Raw genomic sequence first — 26,260 nt, forward strand, 5'->3', positions numbered from 1 at the left:
AGGGGTACTATGTACCCAATACTCATTCACATAGGGGGGGCTGGGATCTGGGAGGTTCCAGATTCCAATAAGCCCCCCACCCGCAGACCCCCACAACCACCAGCCAGGGTTGTGGGGAAGAAGGCCCTTGTCAACTGTAACAGAGACCCCCAAAGCACTCACCTCATGTTGAGGGCAAGTGTTCTGGCATGGAGGGGGGGGGGACTCCATGCTGTTTTTTTCCTTTATTTTTCGTTGCCGACATTCTTTAGTTCACATTCAGCTGTCAGTGGGGAAACCCGTTGACAGCTGATGAGTCATCTGTTAAGGATACAGCTGGCCACTGCTTCTCGGTCCGTTCCTTAACAACTAGCTATTCTTCACACAGAATTCGGATCGATCGATCAATTTTTGGCTTTTTTCGATTTGCAATTGTTCTGAAATTTGGAATTTGTTAGAAAATGAAGAAACAAAACAAATTTTTCAGTTCTGCGCATGTCTACCAACTGTGTAGAAAACAAACAAAACAAATCACATTGGCCAAAGCCAAATGGAAATCACACATTGGCAATCACATTTTGAAGTTGGACAAGTGTGAATGGTGCCTGAGTGATATTTTTACTGGGTTCCCATTTCCTGGTATTTCCAGGCACTGGTAAATTAGCCAGGGCCTCACAGATGCCCCATGCACCAGTACTGCCAAAGACTGACAGGCTGCCTCCAACAGGGCTGGGCACTGCACCTCTCCCAGAGGCACTAAAGCGCCAGGATGGACGCACTGCAGCCGAGCATCCCCATGTGTAAGGGTCCCAATACTTAAGAGCATGTACTGATGGAAAATCCCGTGCAGTGTAATGAACTGATCTTACTACACTCTAGTGTTCTGTTCCCAGCATCCTCTGCACCCAGTATAAATAAACACGCACAGCGGGACGAGTTATGTGTGCAGGATCACATTAATGGGAATACGGCTTCCTTTTCACATAGGATCATCACTCATCATCCCTGCGCTGGAGCAATCTGAGCTGCCTCTATTTTTAGGGCCATGCACGCTTTTTTCTTTGTTTTATTAATAGAGTTTGGCCCCAGCCTGGTGGAAAGTGACTTCAGTGCGGCTGAATGATGTCACTGTTCCCAGGCCCGGCGTGGAATGTTTGCCCTGGGGGTACATGTCTCATCCCTCTTTGTTATCAGACGCTGCTTTCCTTTTAGAGAAAATAATAAAAATAGTGTAGCGCTTCAATAATAAGTGTAATCAACACAAATTATATAAAAATAGTAATAGCAAAACAGAAATCGCACAGAACCAAATGCCTAGAAATAAAAGTCCAACTTAAGGCACTCATTCAACTATGTTGATGGCGTAGGGGTGACCAAACCGTCACATAGAAGGAAAATGGTGTACTGGACGAATGTGTTCATGCGGGTAAACTTGATTGTAAGCATCAAAATGAAAAGTGGATAAATACTTCTTACCGAAGCAGTTGGACTCACACAGTCATATGACGGTAGAGTCTAGAAGGCTTGGGGTCACACTCTGGGACCAAGGACTGTAAGGAGAGAGGTCAGTTGAGCTGGTGGAGGAGCTCCAGGCGGTTGTAGGCTCAATGGTGGATCCTTTCAGATGAAACATCAAAGGTCAAGGTAATCAAGCTCAGACGCAGCCCGTTGTACCAATACTCCAGCCTCCCCCGAATGGGGAGGGGGGTGTTTGTGAAGTTTTACACCAAAGCAATGGAGAGAAGAAAAAAGAAAAAAAGGCTCCACATGGTGCGGGTCAAACAATATAAAAACGTTGGTTTATTAAAGTCAAAAGGTAATAAATGACTTGGTGATCACATAAAAAACAAAATGAACTAAAAGCAATGCGAGCTGTTGGTACCCCACATTGCTTTTAGTTCATTTTGTTTTTTATGTGATCACCAAGTCATTTATTACCTTTTGACTTTAATAAACCAACGTTTTTATATTGTTTGACCCGCACCATGTGGAGCCTTTTTTTCTTTTTTCTTCTCTCCATTGCTTTGGTGTAAAACTTCACAAACACCCCCCTCCCCATTCGGGGGAGGCTGGAGTATTGGTACAACGGGCTGCGTCTGAGCTTGATTACCTTGACCTTTGATGTTTCATCTGAAAGGATCCACCATTGAGCCTACAACCGCCTGGAGCTCCTCCACCAGCTCAACTGACCTCTCTCCTTACAGTCCTTGGTCCCAGAGTGTGACCCCAAGCCTTCTAGACTCTACCGTCATATGACTGTGTGAGTCCAACTGCTTCGGTAAGAAGTATTTATCCACTTTTCATTTTGATGCTTACAATCAAGTTTACCCGCATGAACACATTCGTCCAGTACACCATTTTCCTTCTATGTGACGGTTTGGTCACCCCTACGCCATCAACATAGTTGAATGAGTGCCTTAAGTTGGACTTTTATTTCTAGGCATTTGGTTCTGTGCGATTTCTGTTTTGCTATTACTATTTTTATATAATTTGTGTTGATTACACTTATTATTGAAGCGCTACACTATTTTTATTATTTTATCTGTTGAACTTTGTTTGTTTTTGGTGTTGGCTGCTGTTGTGGCCGTTGTGGCCATCTTTTCACAAACTATAGCGCAGTGTTTTCCCTTTTTATATTTTTTCCTTTTAGAGATGCCGTTATCAACCAGGGCACGGGGTTATCACCACACATAAGAGACCCCAAGGTGATGGTGACATACTGCTCAGAGTGGTGCTGTCACTTTAAGCTTCTTAGAATAACAGAGGGCAATGTTTTCCAGCAAATAGCCAACTTACTGTTAATCAACCCCTTCCTGCCAGCAAGAAGATGGGCCTCATTCTATACCGCTGCATAAATGTGGACGTGTTTTGTGCTGGGAGCATGATGCTCAATCACGAGCTGCCAGCACTGTGACCTCACTGTCACAAACTGCTCCTAATTACAAAGCAACAATCAGGAGCTGGTAGGACAGGTTACCAATCACGTGATCACTGTAACAGCCAATCACAGCGGTCACATGAGCAGGAAGCCCAGGAAAAATCTCCTGGCATTAAATTTGTCCTTCACTCTAATGCCGCGCACACACGATCGCAAATTCCGACAACAAAATCCATGTTTTTTTTCCGGCGGATGTTGGCTCAAACTTGTCTTGCATACACACGGTCACGCAAAGTTGGTCAGAAATTCCAAATGTCAAGAACGCGGTGACGTAGAACACGTACGACGGGCTGAGAAAAATGAAGTTCAATAGCCAGTGCTGCTCTTCTGCTTGATTCCGAGCATGCGTGGCACTTTGTGTGTCGGAATTGTGTACACATGATTGGAATTTACGCAAACTGATTTTGTAGTCGGAAAATTTGAGAACCAGATCTCAAATTTTGTGCGATGGAAATTCCAATGGAAAATGTCCGATGGAGCTTAAACATGGTCGGAATTTCCGACAAAAGGCTTCCATCGAACATTTTCCGTCGGAAAATCCGACGGTGTGTGTACGGGGCATTAGGCTGCATTGCAACCTAAGCGTTCATAAAATCAGGCTGTGTTTATGTGCGTTTTGTGTGCATTTTCTTACTACATGCATAAAGCAGTCAATGCATAGGGCAGTCATTAATTTCAATAGGTTGCCTACATGTGACAAACACATCAAAGTAGCTCATGTAGGTGGTAGAGTAGTGTTTTTGTTTGTACTGCCAGTGAAACGACATATTTGGCAACCCATCGCAGTTTGCTATGGAAGTGAGGTTCCGTCACCGCCATCTTGCTACACTCCACACTCGTCTACAGTAAGGAGGGGGAAAGTGGACATCTTGTTACACCCACCAGAGTTTAGCATTTTACAAGTATTTATAACAGTTAAGTCAGTTTATATATTGAAATACAGTACTTACAACTCCGTCTGACTGGTTAGATGTTGAATTTTAAATTTAACATTCAATTCAACTCAAAAAAGATTCATCATTTGGGCATCCCATGTCCCTTTTCCCCATCCAAGTTTAATTGGTCCCATGCGCAAAGATGGCTATTAGGAAAGTCTCAAGCCTTCTCTATCTTTGCCCATGCATGAAAAACCAGATGTACACTCGAAGCCTGGACAGAGCCCTTTAACACATCTGTGCAGGCACCAATATCGCGGTGGGGAATAAAGCCACTGGAGGGACAGGCAGCTTTGGGGTACCCTTAAGGGACCGGAAGGAATAGGTAAATTACTTTTAGAACAACTAGAAAGTTGTTTCTGCCTTTTGCCAATTGTTTAAGCTTATTTAGTGAGTACAGGACCTTGTCCCAAGATAAGTACAGAGGCTGACAATGCTAGCCTACTTCTGAAAATGCTAGTTGCCTGGCTTTTTTTCTCATGGTTTCATGGACCCAGAACGAGCAAGCTGGTTGGAAATATGAGAAGAAATCAAGAACTCCTGGTCTACTATAGATGCCTTCCCCAGGTCAGGAGGTGAGAACTTCCTTTGCACTCTGCTTTTGCCTCACTGTTATCAGTTACATTGTTCCCAGCAGTGGCAGCAAACAAATCCCCCCCCCCTCGCACCGCCACCACCCTTTGCTGCTGCTCCTCACTTCAGCTGAGGGAAGAGCCAGGGCTTCCCCTCCTGGTCGAACAGGAAGTGGGTCCTGAGACTCCCTGGCCAATTGGGTCTCAGGACCTGGCTTCCTGATTGGCCGGGAGGAGAATCAGGAAGACAATAGTGCCCAGAACTGGGTGGGCTCAGGGAGCAGTGCTCTGTACCTGCACTTCTAGGTATGTGATACGCGCATTGCTTCTGCTGTGATTAGTCACAGCAGAAGCTGATTAGTGGGTGCCGGCCAATGGATGTCCGCTTGCGTTGCAGCGCCATTTTTGATATGTCATGCCTACAAATGCATGCCCCGCCCCCTAATTATAGTAAGACCCCCACCTACAGCCCAAAAAAAAAGTGTCCCTATAATTTTTTTTTACAATGTTGGCAACTATGCTTTTGAGCAGCCCGGGATGCAGGCAGTTTGGGTCCGTGGGTGGCATTTCAGAAATTGAGCAGTGTATAGGTGGCCATAGAACAGAGGTTGCTGCATATGAATATGACATTTGGGATCTTTTTGTATGTCGGTATTGTCAATCATGAGTGTCTATCATTTACTGCATTTTTTTGTTTTTATGTCAGTGCACTTGTTCTGTTTGTGTTCCCGAAATATATTCAGGACAACAGAAGTTGGTAACAAAGAAATGACCTTTGTACACATTATTTATCTGTCTCAGTTGGTGATGTCCTTGAAGAACCTATTAAGCCGCATGTTCAATTTTTCCTCTACATGTACCAACATGTCCTGGCAGCCAGCGGGCTATCATATATATATCCGGGAGGATTTTTTGGATAGCGGAAACAAAAAGCCATTAACAATGCTGCCATCTACTGTTATACAATCTCTTCACTATCATTCTGCTGCTCTGTGAATTTCTTTCTGTTCCAAATGGCACACAGCTTCCAAATTACCACCTATCAACAGAAACATGTTTAATTCTGAATATTGACTCATATTTGTGACAAAATTACATAAATTCACATATTGTGTAGTGGGAACGAGCATTCCTGCTATGTGATTTTCAAAGAGCTATTTGCACGCAATTTTGCGTGTCACATAGGGACACCCCATTCGCTTGAATGGGCTGCTCCACGTGTGTTTGTTGCCCCAAAAGAAGCTCCTGCTTTTGTCACGTAAGAATGGGGCAGAATCGCATTGCGTTTGGGGTGCCATTAGGATAATGGCACCCAAACACGCTTTGCACATTATGCAGTGATTGCCACACGATTTAGGCTTTTCTGCCCACTATTCCAAATCGCAAAGTGTGAATGGAGCCTTAGACTTGAAGCACAATACACATTCGGGTCACTCAGACAGATATAGACATAGACAGACAATTAGAGGTATTGTATCTCCTCCTCACTGCCTGTTTTAACCCCTTGTAGCACCCCCTGGGTCTTCTAAAGGCGGGGAGAAACCTTCAGAGACAGAGGGTGAGCTGGCATTTACCCCAGGTATTTATATAGTGCCAACCCTTTGTTTAGCGCTTTACAAAATGAAGGCAGACTGTACAGTTACAATACAATTCAATACAAGAGGGATCAGAGGGCACTGCTCATTAGGGGGGTGAGTGATACAAAGGGTAATAACTGAGGGATGAGCTGATGTTGTAAGAGTTCAGTTTAGGGCAGGATACGCCTCCCTGAAGAGATGCGTTTTCAGGGATCACCTTAAGGTGGACAGAATTGGAGACAGTTGGACATAATGGATAAAAAGAGTTGCAGAGGATGGGAGAGGATCAGGAAAAGTCCTGGAGGTGAGCACAGAAGGAGGTGGTAAGGAAGGTAGAGAGAAGGAAGTCTTGGGAAGAGCGAAGAGAATGGCTTGGTTGGTATTTTGAGATTAGGTTGGTGATGTAGCTGGGGATAGAAGAGTTGTGGATAGATTTATAGGTTTTTTGTATCCAATTTTATTAATTGGGTGAGCAAAAGCCAGTGGAGGGATTGGTACACAGAAGGGTGTCAGACACAAATAGGATGGTAAGATGGATGAGTCTGGCAATAACGTTCATGGTGGACTGAATTGGGGATAGCTTATGCAAAGGTAAGCCAATAAGGAGGGAATTGCAATAGTCATTCGATAGGTTATGGATGTTTTCTTCCAAGAAAGTCTATTCCACTTCCCTATCACACACCAAGAATATCACCACTAGTCTCAGTGGGCATACATGAAGGCAAGGGTGGCAGTGTCACAACTCTTGGCAATGAGTTTTGGAATGTAGCATCACAGTCTTGCTGCTCCATGTTTTATGGTGGTATCTGATGTACAATATTGTATATTTTCTATCTGTAACTCAGCCTGGAGCAATTAGGTTCCTTGCTTTATGACTGCTGAGATTAACTAATCCTTTCTCAACCTTTTTACCCCAGAGGATCCCTTGAAATAATTTTCAGGTCTAGGTGAACGCAGACTAACAATAAATAATCAGGATTGTTATATATGAAATATGAAATAATGATATTTCAAAGTCTTATGTTGAAATCAATCAATTCTTGTGAGACGAATTTCCTTAATTAGATCTGAGTCAGCGTAATTCAAAAATGTGTATTTATTTGTACACATTTAAATACAAAAGAATGCTTACAAAAATAGTACAATGATTCTTACAGAAGATATAAGGTTATTTCAAACCTAAAATGGCAGCCCTTTGTATGCTGGCAGCCTGTGTGCAAGACATGTGTCCTTCTGTGTGTAAAATTCAAGAGAGAGCCCTCCTCCCAACTTTACCATTATATTAACAGCTCTAATTTCGCGCCACAAAAGACAACTCCTCCTCTACAGAGGTGGGAGGGCTAAGGATAACACAGCTCCACATTCTAATGACAGGATATAAGGGGGGAAGGGAATTTCAGATTCTATGCAAACCTTCATTTACACTTAAGAAAAGCTTATATAAAATATACACTATTCCTCAAAATCCTGACAGATTTTAAATATTTACTTCTTCAATTATCGCAAGTCACAACATAGAAATTATTGTCTCAAAGTTCTTTCACACAGTATGAAAAATATTATATTCTGAATAAAGTATAATAAGCCAATTAAAATTTAGATATTAAGAATATAACATTCCCCTCTGAAATATGAATACCAATCATATTTTTCAGATTAAAAATTCATCCATCATCATTCATGTCACATTCAAACAAACTTTGATTCAATAACTCCAAATGTTTTGTCATGCAAAACTGAATTCATACCTTCAAAATGCATTTTCCTCTTTAATTTACTTAGTAACAAATCATCTCCTTTCTTAATATCACTTCTAATTCGATAATATAATTTTTTCATTCTAAACATTAAACATAACTGGAATATAAGGAATAACATGATAATAATAAAAATAATTACAATAGGATGTGATAAAATATTTCCTGCTGCTGAAGTTATCGAAGTTTTTCCCCACATGGATACACTATTACTAAATCTTTTCCACCAATTACTTCCTGAAAATTCTGACCATTGATGTGATATTTCTTGCAAATTACCTTGTTCATGTTTAAACAATACTTCTGCATTCTGCAATTCCTTAGCCAAAGCTATTAATAAACCTTGATCCTTTTGAATTATATTTGCCCATTTTTCCCATGGAAATTCATCTATTTGGGAAATATTATACTGTGTAGGTAGAGCGCTAATATTTTTCATAAACATATTTGTTAAATTTGTTCTCAATCCATTAATACTTATTGCAACAATATCTCCTTCTATACAATACAACCCTTGATTTAGGTTTTCTGTATTTGTACAAGAAGAGAAAAAAGTTTTAACCCTTTCTGTATCTGACATAATTTGAAAACAAACCTTCTTTTTATCTACACGAGTAACTAATTCAGAATTAATTTTATTTTCAATTCTTGCTGAACATAATGTATGATTATGATAACAAGAATGAAATATGCTTTTATCTTGATTAGGTAAACATATAATTTTAGACTGGAATTGTAAACATGATGACAAATCCAATTGTTCTAATTCAGAATTTTCATTGTTAAATACAAAATCTGTATACTGTAATTTATAGTATAATAATTGTGTATTACTGACAGGTAATCCCAAAACAGTGATTGGAACCAAAATTTGTTCTTTTCCGGCTATTGGAATCATAGAAGAACTATAACATATGTCCTGCTTGCATCCTATCCATTTATTTACCCATAAATCTGTATGATTTATCGCATATAAATATTCTTTGGGCAAATACTGTAAAATGCCAAGAGGAGTTATTCCACTCTGAAATGCTTGCGCAATTATTTTAAAATTAGTGGAATATTCTGTTTGAATCTCTAAGCATGCTCTGGCTATATGAGAATGTTGTTCACTTCTCATCAGATCAAGAGTAATATTTTGAAGATGTAAAATAGATGGACCCATTATATTAGCAGTTTTAATTACCATATTTTCTAAAATCTGATTTAAATGTCTTTGTATTTTAATACCATTACTTCCCACTAAACCAGCGGTTTCTAGATCAGACTTTAAAGTACTAATATCCATACTATTTGTTATACTCCCGATTGTGCCAATCCCTCCTAAAATACCTTCAACAATACCACGCTTATTCCTGTTATAATTTCTATTATTAATTCCAAACCATCTCTCAATACCCAATTCCATATTAACCAGATGTCCTTGACATTGTGGAAACCTTGTAGAAATTTTCCATTCTGAAACATTAAAGTTCCACAAAACAATGACAAACTTTCCCTCTCTCAAAAGAGTTCTGGATTGGAAATGGTTAATCTGAAAAGGACTTGCAGAGAAACTTTTCTTATTGACACATGGAGTTTTCCTTGGAGACATAACAACAACACTTGCCTTTGCACATTTCACCGGATAATTTTCTATTGATATGCAACATTTATATATACCAGTATCATTCAAAGATACTCTCATTTGTTGATAAACAAATGTATTATTAATCCAATTCACATTACCAAAAATTCCTTTATGAATTATGACAGTAGAACTATAAAAAAAACTACCCAAAAACTCATCATTCCTTTTCCAAGTCAACAATGAATTTTGAGGTAAAGATATCTTTGTATCACATATCAAATGCAAATTATCTTTATCTTCCATAATTTTCAAAGATTGTGGGAAAATATTAATTTCTGGAACAATCTTATCAACTATAAAGATATCGATTTTGACCCTTATTTCAGTAAATTTTCTTATAACTTTAAAATCCCATGTTCTTACAACGTCTCCTTTTTCATCTCCAATGATGACTAAATATTTTGGATTTAATATCTTTACAAAACTTTGAAAAAGATAATAAAATTGATCAAAGGAATAAAGTATTTTCCCAGATCTTGTCATAATATTAGTAACATCTCCAGACCAAATTGTTGACTCATTACCCTTTAAAAATATAGACCAGAAACTCCTCAACAATATGTTACACTCAAAAGTTCCGGTTTTGTTATTTAGTCTATAAGATCCCTGCATTTTAACAAACTTTGTTTTGGATTCTATTTTAACTTTGATGTCAATATCATTGCTGTGAATGAAATACAATTGTAAACAACAAAGATATCCATCTCCAATACACAAAAATCCATACAAATCTTCTGCTGTATTAATATCAACATCTCTAAAATTATGATTTTTATCATATGCACTAATATCAATAACTCTATCATTTTTGTCCTTTGTAATGATATCAATGTTCTTATTTTTCAGTTCATCTGCATTGATATCAATGTCTACATCTCTCTTATCTCTGAATAACATATGATCTTTGTTGTGTAATTCTTCATTCCTGTTAGTCTTTATATAACTTGAGCAATTCTTGATATATCTTATCACAAATAAAATTGTCACTAGGGAAAAGATGCATCCTGTAGTGATGATACACTTCCTCTCTTTAAAACTTTTCATTTGTTGTGCTGACATCTTTTTCTTTTGGAATACGCACTTTCTTCAAGTTCGATTTTTATTTTTAATTCCTGAAAAAATAAAGGCAGCATCATTATCTTGGAATATAAAATTTGTTATACCCACATTTTTCTTTCTGCATACTTGTTTCACTGAACTAAGAAAGTATTTGTACCCCTTGAACATCGCAAAATGTCCATAGACTTTCCCAATTACTTTTCCATGTTTCAACTCCTGAAACTCTGTGACGTGTCACCATCTCTGGGTGTGGCCTCACATGTAACACTTCTTTAATCATCTTTTATCTTTTCTGTGTTAGACTTGTGTCAACAATATCTAATTTTATCTTAAATAAACCTTTCTGTTCCTGGTCTACTTAATAGACCACTTATCTTATACAAAAGATAATTTTGGTTTAACAACAAAATAACACAATGTTACAAAAAACAATATCAATTGTAAAATATCAAAAAATAGATTATTCTGAAGATTAAATCCGATATGTGCATGGATTTAATAACAATCCTTCATGATATATATGTGTCTTGTGTGTGCTGGAGAAAAAATCTCCCTGGAATGTATGCCCTCCAGTAATTGACTGTCTCCTCTCTTGTTACAAAATTCTACTCCTAAACACCAACTCCCACCTTTTTTCTTTTTAAGACTAGCTTAAAAGTTCAGCTGGGCTATATTGTTCCACAGAATGAGTATTTTCCCTCCCACCTTTCTAAAACAATGGGTGTCTCATTCTAAATTCCTAAGGGTTGCTATGAATAACCCTTTGTAAAAAATCATTTTAAACATACACAAACCTTTTTACCTTATCAATATATATACAAATTATTTCTTAATCTCTTAATCAAGAAACATTGTAATATAAAAACTTATATTTTTAACTAACAAAGACACTTTTTATCATGAATTAACTTTCTTTTTCAAACTTAGAAATATGAGGAGGAACCATTTTGTATACCTTCTTACTCCACGAGGCAACACAAACTCCATTTTATTTTCTCAACTGAAAATTTTTAGAGAAACCATTTTGTATCTCTTCTTCAACCAATTATGACTCCACGAGGCGATACAAACGCCATTTTACTTTTTCTTTTAAACTCAAAAGGAGAATACTTTGTAGCATCAGAAATTGTGCTTCTTACATCCATTAAAAATAACTGGAACAACATCAACCCAAATATTTCCTTTGTCCAACAACCTTTATCAATCCTAGATTTAATTATCTGATACATCCTCACAATAATACCTACAAACTGTGAATGTTATCGTACATGAAATCTCTGTTTTTATTCCCTGATATTACACATCCTCTGTCACAACTGAAGTTTGCTGATATATCCCAAACTAGAAAAACATGATTATTCAACCTCTAAACAATAGTTAAAGCATCATCATTAGTGAATCCCACCTGAAGGTGTTGTGATTTATATAAAAACACGAAAATCCTTTTTTGTCATGACACAAACTTATGGTCTAATGACCCAAATAATAACTCTGTGGCACCCTATGAGGATAAAAAAGATTGTGACCTTTTTTCCCTCTGAAATTAAAGGAATCTGTGTGTCCATTTTTTCACAACATTAATAGATACCATTCCAGGTTGAATTACTAACTCTCCATGCAAAAGCTGCTTCCTTTGCCAATGAATTCTGCTGTTCTGTTACCTACAGATAACTCACTATCTTTTTATGTGATGGAATTTTTACAATAACATATGCAAAAGAATTACTCTCTGCAAGGTCAAAAACTACTTCTAATGTCTCTTTCTGCACAAGAGTCTTATTGGATGAATCCACAAAACCTCTACATAGATAACATACAACATATGAATTATCACTCTAAATCATTAGTGAACCTTACTTCTCTTCCTTGTCAATACTCAATGCGGTTTAAATCAACAAATACAAGCTCATCACTTTTCTCTGTCTCTCCTTGTTGTCTATTCATTCAATTGCTAATTGAGTACCATGCTGAAAGGTCTTCAGTTACTGAATACACAACTATTCTTAAAACCATTTTTTTCAAGTCCTTTCAATGTTCAGCCAGAACAAAACAAAAAATAAAAACTTAATACTCATGACAATGAAACATTGATAAAAAATAATAATCCAATAGATTATCCTTGAAAAATATTAAAATTATATCAAAATCCTCAATAATATTCCAAACGTCAAAACCAAATCTTTTTAAACTCATATCAATCCTTATTCATAGCCATTAAACGTCAACCAGAAAATTCTTACCATATCTGCAGTTAATTTAAGGACTGCTGACTGTTTTCAGAGTGTTATATGCTACATAATTAAACCTTTCCTGTCTTAATGAACTATTTTCAGTTTGCAATCTTTGTCTTTGGTTCTTAGAAGAAAAATGAATTTGCTTATTATGACCTCTATACCTCAGATTACTGTGCCAACGTACAGAATAAACCTCTTGACGCCTGGGCAAAATTTTCGGATAATACAACCTCTTTTGTGTATTATTATTATTCAACTTTTTATAGACTTTCCTCTGAGCATATGGCGATGAAAATCTACATTTCTGCTTACTATCAGTATTATTTAAATCAACTGACTTCCCACTCTCATTTTCTGAGGAAATATTAACATTTGACTCATTACAGGATATGACGTTGACGGCTGCCTTCATCATATGTTCATCATCCTCCATCCTTGAGCACTGAACATGTGCAGGAATCTCAGCTTGTAATAACTGGGTCTTAAACAAATTTAAAATATTTCCATGCACACAGCTTTCCAAAAAACCTATTTGATTTTCATTTTCTTTCAGAGATTGCAATAATGCATCAATTCTATGTTCCAATTCAATTTTTTCAGTCAATAATTGTTCAGTATATTTCTTCTCCTGCTTTGCTGCAATTTCTATTTCATTCTCTAAATTTTCAATATATGTACAAAAAGTCTCACAATTTGAACAACTAGATTCAAAAAGTACATTTTCAGTTACACTTTGACTTTGTTTTCCTGGCATATCAAACACCATATCATTATAACTTTTAACAAGTTTCATTATATTACGTACTTTTTTCTTTGTTTTAACTAATGAGAATCTATCCTTCTCAATGTCAGCATTTGCCTGAAAGCATTGATCATACATTAATTTCCATAAAACAGCATCAGAGACCTGTTTCGATAAACCTTTAAATTCTAATGTACTTTCATCAGCTAAAACAGCTACAAATTCCATAATTACGTTTCTACTCACCAAATAAAAAACCCGTCAGTTTTTTCCTGGAAATTCTCCGGTCTTTCACAATCAATCGATCGATTTTTCTTCTAGGTTCTTTTTCAATCTTTGCGAAGTTTAATCTCTGTTCATCAATTCAATCCCCTCTGATCAAAGGAGTGAAGTTGAAAAAAAAACTTCCGACTTATGATTGAACTGGCTGGAATCGCCAATTGTTATATATGAAATATGAAATAATGATATTTCAAAGTCTTATGTTGAAATCAATCAATTCTTGTGAGACGAATTTCCTTAATTAGATCTGAGTCAGCGTAATTCAAAAATGTGTATTTATTTGTACACATTTAAATACAAAAGAATGCTTACAAAAATAGTACAATGATTCTTACAGAAGATATAAGGTTATTTCAAACCTAAAATGGCAGCCCTTTGTATGCTGGCAGCCTGTGTGCAAGACATGTGTCCTTCTGTGTGTAAAATTCAAGAGAGAGCCCTCCTCCCAACTTTACCATTATATTAACAGCTCTAATTTCGCGCCACAAAAGACAACTCCTCCTCTACAGAGGTGGGAGGGCTAAGGATAACACAGCTCCACATTCTAATGACAGGATATAAGGGGGGAAGGGAATTTCAGATTCTATGCAAACCTTCATTTACACTTAAGAAAAGCTTATATAAAATATACACTATTCCTCAAAATCCTGACAGATTTTAAATATTTACTTCTTCAATTATCGCAAGTCACAACATAGAAATTATTGTCTCAAAGTTCTTTCACACAGTATGAAAAATATTATATTCTGAATAAAGTATAATAAGCCAATTAAAATTTAGATATTAAGAATATAACAAGGATCCGTCAGAATTCCACCCTTAAGTCGGCCATAGAGATTTGAACCATGTATGGGCATGCTGAAAGTACCCAAGTTGATTGATCGATCAATCAATTTGGGTACAACAACCATCCTGCCGGATTTTACATGTGATTATTGCTAACAGCTGTTATAGCTGCTAGCAATAATCACTGTCTTCTCCCAGCATGGGCAGCTCTCTCCCCCCCCCCCCGGCTGGGAAAGCACAATGGTTCCACGGGAGGGATTATCCCATTAACACTGCCTGTGTTGATGGTGGAACTCAGCGATGTTCTTTCCTGCAGGAAAGAAATTTGATCCATCTATGGCCGGCCTTAAACTAGCCATGTGCTGAATTTCGGACAGTTTCTAAAAAACTGGCCATAATTTGTTTAGTGTGTGGCCTTGTAGCCCCATCCCACCCACTATCCTTTATTTGAAAAATCAAAGGTGCCTGGCAGAAAATTGACTGCCAATCGTCAGCTACATCCAATCAGATGCAGCTGCTGTTGCCGGGTGTTGGAATACAATAGCCATAGCAGGAGATACAATGCCTTGAAAAAGTATTTATACCCCTTAAAAATGTCCACATTTTGTGATGTTGCAACCAAAATTGTAAATGTATTTTATGTGAGACCATCACAAAGTGGCACATAATTGTGAAGTGGAAGGAAAATGATAAATGGTTTTCAAAATGTTTTACAAATAAATATGTGAAAAGTGTGACATGCATTATTGTGAAACCACCTTTCGCTGCAATTATAACTGCAAGTCTTTTTGGGGATGTCTCTACCAGCTTTGCACATCTAGAGAGTGACATTTTTTCCCATTCTTTGCAAAATAGCTCAAGTTCTGTCAGATTGGATGGAGAGCGTCTGTGAACAGCAATTTTCAAGTCTTGCCACAGATTCTCAATTCGATTTAGGTCTGGACTTGACTGGGCCATTCTAACACATGAACCATGCAATTGTATCTCTGGCTGTATGTTTAGGGTCGTTGTCCTGCTGGTAGGTGAATCTCGTTCCCAGTCTCATTGTCTTTTGCAGACTCTAATGCTGCGTACACACGACCGGACTTTTTGACAGCAGAGGTCCGACGGAACGAGTCCGGACAATTCGATCTTGTACGGGCTCCATCGGACCTTTGCTTGCCAAAAATCTGGCAGACTTTAGAAATAGAACATATTTAAAATTTTCCCAATGGAACTCCGCCGGACCGAGAAATCCGTTCGTGTGTATGCTAGTCCGACGGACAAAAACCGACGCTAGGGCAGCTATTGGTTACTGGCTATGAACTTCCTTATTCTAGTCCAGTCGTATGTCATCGCGCTCGAATACGTTGGACTTTGGTGTGATTGTGTGTGGCCAAGTCCGTTCATTCGGAAAGTCCGTCAGAACTCGGCCGAAAGTCCGTCGGAAAGACTGTCGGACCTAGTCCCTCGAAAAGTCCGGTCGTGTGTACACGGCATAACAGGTTTTCTTCTAAGATTGCCTTGTATTTGGCGCCATCCATCTTCCCATCAACTCTGACCAGCATCCCTGTCCATGCTGAACAAAATCATCTCCATGTTTCATGGTGGGGATGGTGTGTTCAGGGTGATGCGCAGTGTTAGTTTTCCACCACACATAGCCTTTTGCTTTTATGCCAAAAAGTTAAAATTTTGGTCTCTTCTGACCAGAGCACCTTCTTCCACATGTTTGCTGTGGCCCAATATGGCTTCTTGCAAACTGCAAGTGGGACTTCTTATGGCTTTCTTTCAACAATGGCTTTCTTCTTGCTACTCGTCTATATGTAGCACCCTGATATTTAGGCAGGGCTGCTCTTAAATTTTTTTGCCATGCGGTAGTTGCCTTGGCTAATTGTCAGGAGGTCAATTGATTTCGCCCCAAATTCTGGAATTGCTGCACTTCTCTTCTGTCACTAGATGGCTCGGTATCTGGTGACATTAGATAAGACAAAGGCATTGCAAGGACAGATTAGGAATTAATGGGGTGTCTCAGTCAATGGGAGGGATTTTCTTGAGTCCCGAGGCCTGGTGGAAGAGACTATTTATTTGGTTGGAGTCAGGTGATAGGAGTTCTGTGCCACCTGGACGGCTGTCTGGGTGGACGGCTGCCTGGGTGGACGTCTGTTGTATTGCCCCAGGCTGCTAGGCCAGAAACCTAAGGCTTAGTCCGGGGACATCTGGCTGCTAGACTGTCTGAGAGCCTATCCAGAAGAAAAAAGCAGCATAGGGTTGGGACTGCGGGTTAGTAGTCCAACCAGAAGTAACGGTTCTGCCAGCCGGAGAACCTGTCGTGGTCAGCGGTAGGAGGGGAAGCTGTCGTCACTAAGGGACCATCTACCTTGTTATCGGGGACTACGGTGAGTAGTTTAAGCAAGTACCAGAGCAGTATTCTTACCACCCGGGGATGGTGAAGAAGTGGGAAAACTTCGGCAAAGGGCCAATCTAGGGACCCAGCCAGCAGAGGTGATGCTTGCAGAGCATTATTGTGTGCCAAGCCAGGGACCAAGCAGACCAAAGGGGCGGCCCTTGAGGAGTATCTGTGAGTGCCAAGCCAGGGGTTCAGCAAGGAAGCTGGGGTGACGCTTGAGTTAGATACTGAGCTAGAAGAATGGAAGAGCTCAGGGTATACAGTGGCAAGTGGATCAGTAAGTCTACAGAAGACTGAGCTCAGTGGAGTGAAGTTCTACAATAGGAGATTGTAGAAGAAGTGAAAGAGTTCATTGCAACCGTTGTTAGAAGCGGGTATGCCGCATACACACAAGCAGATTTTCTGTAAGAAAAATCTTGGATGGTTTTCCGCTCAAGCTTGGCATGCATACACACGGTCACACAAAAGTTCTCTGACCTTTTGTCCGTCAAGAACACGTGACGTACAACACTACAATGAGAAAATTAAGTTCAATGCTTCTGAGCATGCGTTAAATTGTTTCCGAGCATGGGTAGGACTTTTGCACTTTGGAATTACTACAGACGATCAGAATTTCCGATCAAAACTTTTTCCGACCGAAAAATTGAGAACCTGCTCCCAATCTTTTTCTGTCGGGAATTCGGCCAGCAAAAGTCCGATTGAGCATACACACGGTCGCTTCGGTCTTTTGCTGGCCAAATTTACGATCCTATGTATGCGGCATTACAAGTTTGTTGCCATAGGAGACAGCGTTCCTACTCATACCTTTATCTGCATGGCTGTCTGCCTATAGAAGTCTCAGAGTCTGCCAATCAACATTGCATCTACTTAAAGTGGTTGTAAACCCTTACAAACCATTTTTACCTACAGGTAAGCCTAGATTAAGTCTTACCTGTAGGTCCAAGAAATATCTCCTAAACCTACACGGTTTAGAAGATATTTACAGCGGCGCACATGCGCACTATCGCCGTTAGCAGCATGCCGCTTCTACCGGCGATATGCCATTAGTGGCGGCTCCAATGCGCATGCTGCGGCGCTGTGGGTGGCCGGAGCAGCGATACCCGGAAGAAGATGGATGCTCCGGACTACAGGGGACAGTGGTGATATTGCAGACACATAATGCGATGCATAGTAGCCCATTATGCTTTACCTTTGCAGGGAGACAAAGAGGAAGTAAACCCACCAGGGTTTACTTCCTCTTTAAGGGTGTCCTGGCCCCAACCCTCTCTCCCACAGTTCTGTTTAAGAGACAAATTTCTTTGCATAAAGAAGAGGAAAGGAAATGGGACCTTACATTACGCACGTCATTGTGTATAGAATAATACATCTATCTGTATTGATTTAACATCTCAATCCAATACGGTCATCCACGATTGTAGAAAAAAAAATAATATAATAATATCAATCATATTCAGAAAATATAACAATGTAATCATAAAAGATTTACTCAGCAACTGTATATAGTTGTAATACTGACATATAATCACACATAGGTTGAACTTGATGGATTTGTGTCGTTTTTTTCAACCTCACCTCCTATGTAATGCTATGTAATATAACATATTTAATACAGGCAATCAATGGGCATAATTGATGTAATCAGTACAGAATGAATAAAAATATAATTCAAACAAAATATAAAACACGTGGGTATATTTACAAAACATTAACATTGCTGACCGCTGCACACCGATATACGTCAGCACAATGGCAGCGTTGGACAAATGGACATACCTGTACTTCCCCTTTGATTGGTGGGGCTAGCGGGTGCGCACGCCCACCGCGTGCATCGTGACCGTGCCCGTGGGTCCCGCGTACTCAATGTCTGCTGGTGTCCCTCGATCGTATCCGCAGACACCCGCTATTGTCCACCTCCGCAATTGTCCGATTCTGCAGATGGAGGAAAATCCTATTTTTCTATCCGTCTGCAGAGCGGATCGGATGAACACGGACAGACGGTCCGTCCTCATCCGATCCCCGTAGAGGAGAGCAGAGAGCTGACAGGGCGGTCCCTGCACAGTGTGCGGAGACCGCCCTGTTATCCGCCGGCTCAGCGGGGACAACTGAGCGATCCCCGCTGAGCAAGCGGATCATCAAGGGGCGGATCATTACTGATCCGTTCCGTGTGAAAGGGGCCTAAAGAGGCCCGGGACTTGACTACACATAAAGGCCAGATTTGTGGAGTGCACAACTAATAGTTGTCCTGTGGGCAGATTCTCCCACCTGAGCTGTGGAAATCTGCAGCTCCTCCAGTTCCCATGGGCCTCTTGGCTGCTTCTCTGATTAATGCTCTCCTTGCCCAGCCTGCCAGTTTGGATGGACGGCCATGTCTTGCTAGGTTTGCAGTTGTGCCATACTCTTTTCATTTTCAGATGATGGATTGAACAGTGCTCTATGAAATGTTCAAAGCTTGGGATATTTTTGTATAACATAACCCTACTTTAAACTTCTTCAGAACATTATCCCTGATGTTTCTGGTGTGTTCCTTGGCCTTTGAGATGCTGTTTGTTCACTAAGGTTCTCTAACAAACCTCTGAGGGCTTCACAGAACAGCTCTATTTATACTGAGATTAAATTCAAACAGATGGACTCTATTTACTAATTAGGTGACTTCTGAAGGCAGCTGGTTTCACTAGATTTTAGTTAGGGGTATCAGAGTAAAGGGGGCTGAATACAAATGCACACCACACTTTTTAGATATTTATTTGTTAAAAAAAAAAAAATCACAAACCATTTATCATTTTCCTTTCACTTCACAATTATATGCAACTTTGTGTTGGTCTATCACATAAAATCCCAATAAAATACATTTAAGTTTTTGGCTGTAATATGACAAAATGTAGAAAACTTCAAGGGGTATGAAAACTTTTTCAAGGCACTGTAAAGTAGGCTGTTTAAAAAAAAAAAAAAAATCAGTGTTTGTATGGCCAACTCTACAGACAGCTAAAATGATCTTTTGTATCATGCTGTTGGCTCTGCCAGGTGGTGATGGACCTGAAACTATGCAGATTCTACCAGGTGAGAATGTAATATATTGCAGCTTACCAATAATCAGATGTGGTGGCTGCATCAGTTTTCTTTTTCCAGGCTTTTTTTTCACTGTTTTCACCTGGTGAAATAACCAATAACACGCTGTATTAGTTTGCCCCTACTCTGGATGAAGGAGCACCTTTGGACAGCAGCATTGTCAGTCTTGGTGGAGGGGAGTGTTAGATGGACTAGCAGATTTAGATACACTAACAAATTGAAGCCAAACTCCAGCTCTCTGCGGTTTTTATTTCTTGCGCTATAAACAAAAAAAGAGCAAATATTTTGAAAAAAAAAGCTATATTTTTTACTTTTTGCTATAATAAATATCCCCAAAAAAATATTTAAAAAAAAATTATTTCTTCCTCAGTTTAGGCCGATATGTATTCTACATATTTTTGGGAAATAAATAAAAAAAAAAATCGCAATAAGCGCATATTTGCACAACAGTTATCGCGCCTACAAAATAGAGGAAAGATGTATGGCATCTTTATTCTTAATTATTTTTTTATTAGTAATGGTGGCAATCTTTTATCATGACTGTGACATTGCGGCGGACAGATTGGACACTATTTTGGGACCATTGGCATTTATACAGCGATCAGTGCTATAAAAATGCACTGATTACTGTGTAAATGTCACCGGCAGGTAAGGGGTTTAAAACTAGAGGGCGATCAAGGGGTTAAGTGTGTTCCCTGGGTGTGTGCTAACTGTAAGGGGGATGGGCTCACTAGAACATGACAGGGAGCAGTAAATCTCTGTCATGTTGCTAGGCAGAACAGGGAAATACCTTGTTTACATAGGCATCTCCCCATGTCACGATTGTGGGCCACCGGTGGACATCGACTCCGCGGGGACCCGTTGCACGTGCCCGCTAGCCGCCGATGATGCAGTGACGTACAGGTACGTTGTTTTGCACACCCGTGCCACGTTGCCGACGTAGAGCGGCGTGAGCCGGTCAGGAAAGTGGTTAACAGCTTGAGCAACAAAGACAGTAAAATGACTAGCTCTATATTCTTTTTATACTGTTTTACTATAATCATAAAGCCCCATACACACGATCAGCAAATCGTACGGAAAATACCACTTTCAGAGCGATCGTGCGATAATTGGATCGTTAGTATAGAGCTTTCCAGGGCCGATCATGACAGTTCATCCGATATTATTCTATCGGACATGCACAAATTTTGACAGATCGTACGATTTTCGTTTAATCAGTACAGCTATCGTTTGAAAATGCAATACAAATGCATTACAACACATGACATGACTTCCGAATTTGTATTCTGTCGTACGGGAATTTTCATGACTTTAATAAACTCATCAGATTCGATCTGAGATTAGCATGCAAAAAAAATAAAAAGGACGATCATTTGTCCGATAATCTCATTGCGTGTACCGGGTTTAACTTGTCTTAACATTTCAGCTCCGCCTTTTTAACCTCGCTGTTTATAAAGTACAACAAAGACGTTTTTTAAGAAAGCTGTATGGCAAAACTTCTTCTTGCATTGCATATAATGACCACTAGAGGGAGCCATTGCACTTGACATTTGTTATGGGGATGTTTCCATTTATTACCCATTATAAAGCTAAATGATCATCATATGTATTCCCAACAAAATGCAGGTTCAGCATCATAGGCTGATATTTAAAACAACCCCCTCCCCCTTGCTTAGACTTCTTTAGATACGGAAGGGGTTGTTAATTATGTAAGTGCTCGGTCACACCAGGTGGGTTAAGGCGGTGTTCCAGACAAAAATTTTTATTTTAAAGTCAGCAGCTGCAAACACTGTAGCTGCTGACTTTTAATAAGGACACTTACCTGTCCAGGGAGCCTGCGCTGTCAGCCCCCCCTCCCCGAGGCCCATCCATCAGATCGGGTGCAGGCGCCGCCATTCCAACTAAGGAAAACGGCGGATTCTGACTGCGCATGCGTGAGTCACGCAGCGCTTTGTGAATGACCAGCTTGTCTTCTGGGACACACACAGTCTTCTGGGACACACACATGTCCCAGAAGACAACATGGGGACTCGCCGCAGAAGAGGATGTGACGTCCTCAGCCGCGGCCCGGCGGCATCAGACGTACTCTTAGTACTTCCGAAAAAGGTAAGTTAGAAAGTAAAAAAAAAATGTAAATATGCAAAAACGAGGGGTGGAGAGGTGGTCTTTCATTTAAGACCACCTCTCAAAAGTTGTTTTCTGTGTGCCCTTTTCTACACCATGCATGTGCGGTGGTCTGCGGTGCATCTTTATGCAGCATAATGCATGTCACTGCATGTCGGTGCAGAATTGTGCCTGCTGGTGTAAACAAGTGATACTTTTTAAGAATACTTTAGGCTCCGTTCACACAGGGGGCGACGCGAGGCGACACGACTTGCCGTGCCACGACCTGACAAGTCGCCCCCGTTCTGTACTACGGAACCGTTCTAAGAGGAGCGACTCGAGTCGCTCCGACTTAGAAAAAAGGTTCCTGTACTACTTTTGGGCGACCTCGGGGCGACTTGCATTGACTTCTATACAGAAGTCATTTGCAAGTCGCCGCTGAGGTCGCGGCGAGGCAAGTCGTGTCGCCTCGCATCGCCCCCTGTGTGAACCGAGCCGGAGCTTGTACAATCACATCTATCCAGAGGTGTGCACCCTAAAACTAGCTACACTCCCCGGCCACTTTATTAGGTACACCCTGCTAGTACCAGGTTGGACCCCCTTTTGCCTTCAGAACTGCCATAATTCTTTGTGCAATAGATTCAACAAGGTGTTGGAAAAATTCAGAGATTTTGCTCCATATTATTGACATGATAGCACCACACAGTTGCTGCAGACTGGTCAGCTGCACGTCCATGATGCCAATCTCCCATTCCACCACATCCCAAAGGTTCCAAAGGTCATGGCATTTTTATTAATTTTTTTTTCTTTAAATGGCGACGATCAGCGATTTTTTTTAATGGTGACTGCGACATTATGGCGGACACATCGGACATTTTTGACACGTTTTTGGGACCATTGTCATTTATACAGCAATCAGTTCTATACAAATGCACTGATTCGTGTGTAAATGACACTGGCAGTGAAGGGGTTAACCACTAGGGGGTAAGGGTTAAGTGTGTCTTAGGGGCATGTTTCTAACTGTGGGGGGCGTGGCTGTACTTGACACGTCACTGATCTCCCAATCACAGGGAGCAGAGACCAGTGACACTGTCACTAGGCAGAACGGGGAGATGCGTGTTAATTAGCATTAGCATTTCCCCGTTCTTCCTCCCCGTGGGGCGATCGCGGGTATCCCCGTGGCGATCGAGTCCGCGGGACCTGCGACACCACTCACAGAGCTTGCAGTGGGCACGCCCACTGGCTGCCTCTTAAAGGGAAACGTACAGGTATGTGATTCTGCCTGTACGAGCCCTTCTGCCGATGTATATCGGGGTGAGGCGGTCGGATGCTTAAAGGTTTTTTTTTTTTTTAAATAACAAACATATCATACTTACCTCCACTGTGCAGTTTGTTTTGTACAGAGTGGCCCGATCCCCGTCTTCTGGGGTCCCAGGGTAGCGCTGGTGGCTCCCCCCCCCCCCCCCCCCCACATTGATTGTCCAAGTTGGAGAAGCATTCTTCTTGATGGACACCCATGTCCCACATCTGTGTTCATTCACACAGAATGCAGGACTTGGCCCCTCCCCACAGCGCCACTTCATTGGATTTGATTGACAGCAGCTGGAGCCAATGGCTGGGCTGCTACAAATCTCCCCAATTGGGACACAAGACACCAGCTACAGATGGTGTGCTCGTTCCTAGACGAAGGATGACAGCATCCAGATAAGTAAAAAAACGGGGGGGCATGCGGGTTTACAATCCCTTTAATTGGTACTCAGGGAACTAAAGTGTGCCCAAGAAATATCCCCCACACCATTACACCACCAGCCTGAACCGTTGATACGAGGCGGGATGGATCCATGACTTCATGTTGTTTACACCAAATTCTGACATCACCATCTGAATGTCGCAGTTGAAATCAATACTTATCAGACCAGGAAATGTTTTCCCAGTCTTCTATTGTCCAATTTTGGTGATCCTGTGTGAATTGTAGCCTCAGTTTCCTGTACTTAGCTGACAGGAGTGATGCCCTGTGTAGTCTTCTGCTGCTGTAGCCCATCTGCTTCAAGGTTTGATGTGTTGTGTGTTCAGAGATGGTATTCTGCATACCTTGGTTGTAGTGAGCAAGGTTGGGTTCACATACAGTATATGTGGCCGCGGGTTCGTGCCTGGGGTCTGGTATGTGTTTGTTTGCCAGTTCAGGTGCAATTCAGGTCCGAATTTTTGCTCCAATTCGCACCTGAACCAGACCCAAAGACACAAGGAACCCTTCTGTAATCTGGACCGCGAAAGCCCCGGACCTGTGTGAACCAGCTCCATTGAGAGCTGGTCATACTTATCTGTCATGCGAATTGGATGCGGGGAAACCCACATCCAATTTGCATATATGTGAACCCAGCCTTACCGTTGCCTTTCCATCACGGAAACAGTCTGGCCATTCTCCTCCGACATCAACAAGGCATTTTCCTCCACAAAACTGCCACTCACTGGATATTTTCTCTTTTTCGGACCATTCTCTGTAAACCCTAGCGAGGGTTGTGAAAATCCCAGTAGATCAGCAGTTTTTGAAATACTCAGACCAGCCGGTCTGGCACCAACAATCATGCCAGTTCAAAGTCACTTAAATCCCTTTTCTTCCCCATTCTGATGCTCGGTTTGGACTTCAGCAAGTCGACTTCACCACATCTAGATGCCTAAATACATTGAGTTGCTGCCATGTGATTGGATGATTAGTAATTATTGTTATAAAGCAATTGAACAGGTGTACCTAATAAAGTGGCCAGTGAGTGTATATACAGTACACACACACACACTCTTATAAATAAATGTAAACAAACATTTAAAAATGTATTAAAACATGGATGATGTCAGCAAGGCAGAGATTGGTGTCAGTAGTTTTTTTAATTTTATTATTTATTTATTTTTATCTCTTACAATTGTATTTTTTTATTATTTTTTTAGCAATATTTTTTATTATTACAGAAGCATAGTAAACACAGCAGTGGGAACCTGCGCCGCACTGGGTGAATAGGGTGTGCCAAGGCACACCAGTACACCCTGTGCGCACGCCTATGTCTGTGCCCCTGTTGCAGATTTTACCTCACTTCCTGTCTGGTAAAACAGTTGTCACTGTGACCATAAGTTAGGGTAAATCTCTCTAATGCACCCCAGATAGCAGACAAGCTTACCAAATAAAACATTTTGGCTGGACATACAAATTTAAAATAGATGGTATGCATGGCTGCCGATAAGGCCATATAGCCAGCCCTCCTGTACTGGGGCTGGGCCCCATCAGTTCAAAAGGGGGGCCTGGGCACCTGCTGAGCAGGAAGGCCGGCTGTACTGTCTTATTGCAGACACCAATCCTCTACTGCCTTCCCCTGCAATGCTGCCAGGTTCTCCTCCTCTTTCTCCCCCTGGCTGCACTGCAGGGGGATTGGTTCTTCTTCTTGGTACTTCTTTCATCTGCTGTCCAGACCCCCGTGTGCCCCTTTCCCCCACAGAGCTGCCAGCTTCCTTCCTCTCCTGCCGGAAGCTGCTGTAGGCACACACAGGGATGTTTCAGGATGGAGAGCTGGGGAAGGGGTCGGTAAATTTGTAATTTACTGGCCCCTTCCTTTCCTGAATGAACACAGAAATTACTACCAATCACTCCTGTGTCCAGTCATCGCTTCAGTTCAGTGGCGGCTGGTGGTATATTTTTTTAGGGGGCCGCAAGCAATAAACCCACCCCCCACCCGCTTCCCCTGGGCAGCAGCTTCACCCTGCATCCCCTGCTCCTCGGCTTCGGCGACTTCCCCTGCCGTCTCCTCCCTCCTCTTCTTCCTCCTCCTCGGTGGACAATAGAATCGCTTCTCCACTCAGCCAAATCGGGTGATGGGTCTCAGGACTCTCTTCCTGATTGGCCGGGAGGAGAATCAGGAAGACAATAGTGAATATTAATTCGCTATTGTCACACAACTGGGTGGGCATGGGGCGCAGTGCTCTGCGCTCCAAGCCCACCTTTTTTCAAGCCAAATAAAGCCTTTATGCTCTAATCATGTGCTTCTAGGAAAAAAAAAAAACAATTGGAACCCATGCCCCCTGCATGTAGATTAGGGGCCGGGCGCATGGATTAGGGGGGCCCCCCCATGTGGATGGTCCATCACTGCTTCAGTTTTTGAATGAATAGGAAGCCTCAGAGTACTTCTTCATCTGTGCAGCTGGGTCTGCAGAGAAAGGGACCAATAAAT

The 26,260-nt window shown here is 41.0% G+C and overlaps 1 protein-coding gene and 1 long non-coding RNA gene across 2 annotated transcripts in view; one reads left to right on the forward strand and one right to left on the reverse strand.

Moving 5' to 3' along the window:
* RCAN2 (regulator of calcineurin 2) overlaps positions 1-26,260 on the forward strand; it is a 251,754-nt gene that overhangs the window by 78,390 nt on the left and 147,104 nt on the right. The window lies entirely within an intron of this gene.
* Positions 9,951-14,498, reverse strand: LOC143988973 (uncharacterized). Its single transcript, XR_013276949.1, has 2 exons — positions 13,670-14,498; positions 9,951-10,500 (listed from the first exon to the last, which is right to left on the reverse strand). It is a non-coding gene; the product is annotated as an uncharacterized LOC143988973 (long non-coding RNA).

Source organism: Lithobates pipiens, unplaced genomic scaffold, assembly GCF_037356315.1.
Source record: "Lithobates pipiens isolate NorthernLeopardFrog02 unplaced genomic scaffold, aLitPip1_a1.2 Scaffold_18, whole genome shotgun sequence".
NCBI lineage: Eukaryota > Metazoa > Chordata > Amphibia > Anura > Ranidae > Lithobates > Lithobates pipiens.